The sequence below is a fragment of the Paramisgurnus dabryanus genome, chromosome 15 (genome assembly GCF_030506205.2).
Source record: "Paramisgurnus dabryanus chromosome 15, PD_genome_1.1, whole genome shotgun sequence".
Taxonomy (NCBI): Eukaryota; Metazoa; Chordata; class Actinopteri; order Cypriniformes; family Cobitidae; genus Paramisgurnus; species Paramisgurnus dabryanus.
This window is the reverse complement of record NC_133351.1, coordinates 23,827,018-23,833,453: the sequence shown is the minus strand read 5'-3', so window position 1 is coordinate 23,833,453 and position 6,436 is coordinate 23,827,018.

Sequence of the window (6,436 nt, the reverse complement as noted above, 5' to 3'; positions counted from 1 at the left end):
TGTAGATAAAACCTTCTTATTCTAAGGCAGCGGTTCCCAAACTTTTTTCCTGCGCACCCCCTTCTATGTCCCAACCGGGTTGGTGCACCCCACTTCAAAAAAAAAAACAAAAAAAAACGCTACAAAGCTTTGTTTTCTCGCCATAAAGACTCATGTTTAATCCTGTGCATGTAACCAGGGGCCAGTTGCACCAGCCGGACGTAAAGAAGTTAAGTCCTACATCGGGCTTAGCTACGTCCGACATTGTGAAAAATATTCCCTGCTGAAAAAAACCCAGCATCAAACCAGCATGGGAATTATGCTGGTTTGATGCTGGTTTAGCTGGTGGTCACCAGCATACCAGCACCAAAACACAACATATGCTGGTCTTGCTGGTATGACCAGCATGGGTTGCTGGTGCTAATGCTGGTTTGGTGCTGGTTTAGCTGGTGCTAAAGCTGGTTTAACTGGTGCTAATGCTGGTGCTGGTTTAGCTGGTGTTCACTAGCAAACCAGCACTAAAACACAACATATGCTGGTATTGCTGGTATGCTGTTTTTTCAGCAGGGTTTACGCCTGTTGCACCATCTGAAACTATGACCAGACGCAGCTACGCTCAGCGGAGATGATGCGCGTCCACGTGTATGCGTTTTACCACTGTAATATTTAGACGCCATTCGCATTTACTATGGTAAAAAACCTACACTTACTGTCGCCAGCTAATAGATGATATATGAGAGCTTTTCTCTACAGTGCGCTCTCCCTCACATGCAGACCCATTAAACACATTCACGAAAGCCTTTACTGTTCGCAAAAAAGGTGTAATAGTTTGCAGATTCATTATAACAGCACAAGTTTGAAACAAAATTAAATGAAAGCTTTTAATCAGTTCTCTACAGTGTCTTTGTAAGTATTTATGTATTTTATTATATAATTCATTGGTGGTCTCTCTACCATGAATAGTATCCTATGCATGAGACGCGCCCATGTCTCGTCACATTTCATTATTTCTATTTTTGCCATAGAAAAAAGTCTGTCTCTCTTGGTCCCTCTCCTCCTTCGTGACTAACAACTTTATCATGAGACGTCCCACTTGACAGTTTCTCTGATTTCAGCCAGTTAAGCATATTTATAATATGGATGAAACAAGTTGACACTCATATAGCGGCTGCAGTGCATAACAGAAGAGCAGTGCGTAGAAAAAGACAGAAGCTGTCTTCTACGTTTCTATCAAAACTACTAAAGTATTAAAGTTTTTTATTTAAAATAAAAGCGATTACAAAGGTGATGTTTACTGTTCATGTTTTGTTATTCATTTATAGTATGGAAAAATCCCACTTAAAGAACCAGACCACCATTATATTTTTCCTCTCGAGCACCCCCTGGTGGCAGCTCACGTACCCCTGGGGGTGCGCGTATACACACTTTGGGAATCCCTGTTCTAAGGTAATAAAAACATTGCATTTCTGTCAAGAGATCCCACTAAACACATTGCATTTTGAAGTTTAAAACACACAGCCCTCATGAGCCGCCATAACGAGAACACTGTGCTGATTACAGTTGGCACAAATTTGTTTTGCCACGTTGATGTCTTGTTGATGCAGCTTTCGGATGCAGCCTTTATTTTCTTGTGAGCGACAGCCGTGTAGGCTTTAACCATTTATCATACAGATTTTTAATAACTAATCACAGAAAATTTTACTGAGCTCATAGTGGAGTGTTGAAAAAATTGAGGAGAAAATTTTTTGAATGTCATTTAATTCCCAGAGGTATCCACTTGTTAAGTCTGATGTCATGCACCGCTTCCAGGTCCAAACGATCTTAAAAGAAACAGTATTCCTTACATCGTGACTTTGGATTTGGCACATTAAGACGGTTGAATTTGTGCTATTGATTTGCTTTAGTTGCTTGCATTCAGTCACATGTTGTAGCAGTTGTACTTATTGTTTAGAGACTGTTTGCACAGTTGCCATTATTAATTTTGTGTTCAGCAATAGCTATATTTAAATGGGACAGAGAATGAAAAAACATTTTACCTTGTCTTTGTTGAATAATGGTAGTCTGCCCGCATTCACGAACATATAAAAAGTGCTAGACATGCTAAACATCTCAGTCTCATAGAAATTCCTCTTTTAGAAATGTCAGCCAGAAAACAGCCCAATTTGAAAAACTGATGCTTATGACATCACAGACATCTCCCTGCCCCTCCACTTTAAAATAATTGGCTACATTTTTTGAGTGGCAACAAAGTCAGCCAATCAGTAATGAGATTGCAAGTTAAGCCAGTAGGGGGAGCCAAATAGGTGCAAAACCGCTTAGGTTACTCACGTAACCCCGGTTCCCTGAAATAACGGGAACGAAGCATTGCGTCAGTTTGCTGACGCTATGGGGGGAAACTCCTGTTTACTCCGTGATTGAAGCCTATTGGTTAACGTCTGTAGAAAATACAGACCAATGACGTTTGAGCCCGCGCGGGGCGTGGCACACGTCCCTATATAAGCCGGGGAAATACGTCAAGAGCTCATTATTATTCGACTGAAGCGCGCGGCCGAATAACACTCGCTGCGTAGACGTTTGTAGCACGGCCAGCGACGCAATGCTTCGTTCCCGTTATTTCAGGGAACCGGGGTTACGTGAGTAACCTAAGCGTTCCATTTCAATACGGTTCACTTCGCATTGCGTCAGTTTGCTGACGCTATGGGGGAACGTAATCCCATCCCGCCGTGCATACACAACGGACTGAGGTGCCCTTACCGGAGAGACACTGCATGTGGCCCTAACCCAGCGTATACATAGCTCTAGCGAGCGCAAGTGAAAGCACCATATATGAGACAGTAATACGCATACAGTGAAGTTTCTAAACGCACCATGATGCATATATAATAGAGCACGAGACGGCGGGTTCCCTGAGCGCGCCGCGAGTTGTGCATGATTTATTAATAGGTAGCCATGACGGTGAGCTCGCAGCGCACCGTGAAGGCATACAGAAACGCAGTCGCGTCAATCATTAAGCCGATAAGACCTGTGCTTGTAAGGCAGGGACATCCAGGCTATAAAATCTGACAAACGTAGACGGCGAGGACCAGCCGGCCACATTACAAATGTCAAAGATAGAAATCCCCGTAGACCAAGCCCAAGATGAAGCCATACCCCTCGTGGAGTGAGCTTTTAACCCAACTGGACAATGTTCATTCAGGGAGGCGTAAGCCAAAGCAATGGCTTCGACAATCCATTTAGATAGCCTCTGTTTAGTGAGCGGCATACCTAAAGAATGTAGCGCGAAGCTTACGAACAGCTGATCTGACTTGCGGTATGAGGCAGAACGGTCCTTGTATATTCTTAACGCTCTGACGGGGCAGAGCGTGTTCAGGGTTTGTTCACCGTCCGCCGGCGGGAGGGCGAGAAGTGAAACCACCTGAACTCTAAATGGCGTGGTCAAAACTTTAGGAATGTATCCCGCTCTCGGTCTAAGGATCACTTTGCTATCGTTAGGACCGAATTCCAGACACGACGGGTCAATTGAAAATGCGTGTAAATCGCCCACTCGTTTAACCGATGCCAACGCCAGGAGAAGAGCAGTTTTAAACGAGAAAGCGTGTGTCACAAGGTGACGATCTTTTTAAGGGCGGAACCAAAGTTAAGGAAGTTTGGTTCCGCCCGGAAGGTTTCCCACCGGGCCGCATTCAAGGACGGACCTTCTCACTTCCTGGTTTCCAGGGAAACCTAATCGGGCTTTACGAGCCACAGGTGAGAAGAGTTAAGTAAGCGAAGTGTGATTGGAGGCTGTGGGAAAGGGAGATGAATAAATAGCTCTGCTGAAACACAAAGAGAGAACGTCAGACACGAGAGGCGATCGACACGGGGAAAGCTCCTCTGCCTAAGGCAGCAAGAGGATCCGCACCTTTTGAAGAGCCCGTAGGCTCTGTTGATCCGGGCTGCGCTACGAGCGCGCGGAAAGAGGACAGGAGCCACGAGAGGCGAAAGAAAGGCAGGATGGGAAGAGAGAGAGAGTAAAAGAGCACCCCGAAGAGAGCTTTTGCTGGCTGGAATAGTGCGATTGTGAGGACATCGTGAACCTTAAAGGTTATGAGGAGGGCGAACATATGACGGATTGAGACGAAGTGAAAGTGGATATTTAAAACGGCATCGCTGTGAGTACTAGAGCAAGCTGAAAGTGTTTGTTTTATTGACCTGGTTTATGCTAACTCCCTTCAGGAGAAGGAGGACGGCCCTACCCCTCATAGAGCGCGGTGGGTGAGCTGAGGAAATATTATCGAAGCAGACATAATAACGAACATCACTAGCTGGGCCGCATATTTCCATCGCCAAGCCTGAACGAAGCGAAGTGAGAGACGACGGGCGTCCTTTTTGTACACTTGAAGTGGTGGGTGAGTCTTCGTGCTGTGGATACATTTATTTTTGACGTGGTGCTGTCTATTGCTGTGGGTTGCTGTGTTTGGCTGTGTGTGTTTTGTCAGATTAATCCCCGCCTTCACACACTTCGTCAAGGGAAGACAAAGAGGCTGCTGGCGTAGTTAGTACAGTACAGCATACGTTGTGAACGTGCTTCGGGCCTCCAGAAATAGTACGGTGCTCAGAAACGATTCTTCCCCCTGTCTAGCCATTGGGTGGATGTGAAGAGTGGCGGTGAAGAGCCGAGGAAGCAGCAGAGGTGTGAGTACGATTTGGGGCTATTATTTTTGATGTTTTCCATTGCACAAACGTTGTTGTTGCAGAGAGAGAGGTGACGTAATCCCTTCGTCCCGTGGCCTCTACAAAGGGGCGCCCCTGTCCAGAATTCGAACACCTGACGGCAACGAGGAAAGGGCAGCGCTCGGCCCGGTGAGACGCTGGGATTTTCCGCCCCTCTGCTACCATCTACTGGTCGTGAGGGTTGGCCCCCACGCTACCTAGGAATTACTTACCCCAGCACACGTCGCGCCGATTGCTGTAAGCCCGCCACTGTGTTTCTGTGTCCAAGTCGATACCTGTGGAGAGAAGAGGAGAGAGAGTGATTATTCTGAGGAGAAACAGAGTGAAACCTGTACTTACGGTACACTGAGTCCAGCCGAGAGGTGAGAGCTATCTTAAAGCAAATTAACTGTGTTTCTGTGTCCAAGTCGATACCTGTGGAGAGAGAGTGATTATTCTGAGGAGAAACAGAGTGAAACCTGTACTTACGGTACACTGAGTCCAGCCGAGAGGTGAGAGCTATCTTAAAGCAAATTAACTGTGCTTCTGTGTCCAAGCCGATACCTGTGGAGAAAAGAGGAGAGAGAGTGATTACTCTGAGGAGAAACGGAGTAAAACCTGTAATTACGGTACACTGAGTCCAGCCGAGAGGTGAGAGCCATTCAAAGCAAAATAACTGTGCTTTTGTGGCCAAGTCGATACCTGTGGAGAGAAGAGGAGAGAGAGTGAATAATCTGAGGAGAAATCAAGGAAGCCTGTACTTACGGTACGCTGAGCCCAGCCAAGAGGCGAGAACCGTCCAAAGCAGAGTAACTGTGCTTTTGTGTCCAAGACGATGCCTGTGGGAAGAGAAGAAAGAGAGCGAGTGAACGACCTGAAAAAGGAACTGTGTGAAACCCTGCCAGGGAGATAACGAGAGCCTGAAGAGGCGGTTGTTTTAAGTTCCCCTCCCTCTTTCCCCTATTTAGATTATTTTAAGTAATTTAAATAAAGAGTATTTTAATGTTATGCTTACTGTGTGTGTCTGGTCATTGGGGTGGCTTTGGGAATCTCCTCGAGGTGGAGAAAGGGGCGTGACCTTATTAACATCTGGGTCCACCCCTACCTGTGACAGATTTGGCGTAGTCGGCAGTCCACCTCGGGTTGAGACCAAGGTCCCCCAACGGCCTACCACGTTTTTTTAAAGAAAAGCTCCCATCAACGCTTTATCAGTCCCCAAATAACGCGTTCTCGGGACGAGAACGGATTGGTGGGGGAGGATGTCACAAGGTGACGATCTTTTTAAGGGCGGAACCAAAGTTAAGGAAGTTTGGTTCCGCCCGGAAGGTTTTCCACCGGGCCGCATTCAAGGACGGACCTTCTCACTTCCTGGTTTCCAGGGAAACCTAATCGGGCTTTACGAGCCACAGGTGAGAAGAGTTAAGTAAGCGAAGTGTGATTGGAGGCTGTGGGAAAGGGAGATGAATAAATAGCTCTGCTGAAACACAAAGAGAGAACGTCAGACACGAGAGGCGATCGACACGGGGAAAGCTCCTCTGCCTAAGGCAGCAAGAGGATCCGCACCTTTTGAAGAGCCCGTAGGCTCTGTTGATCCGGGCTGCGCTACGAGCGCGCGGAAAGAGGACAGGAGCCACGAGAGGCGAAAGAAAGGCAGGATGGGAAGAGAGAGAGAGTAAAAGAGCACCCCGAAGAGAGCTTTTGCTGGCTGGAATAGTGCGATTGTGAGGACATCGTGAACCTTAAAGGTTATGAGGAGAGCGAACAT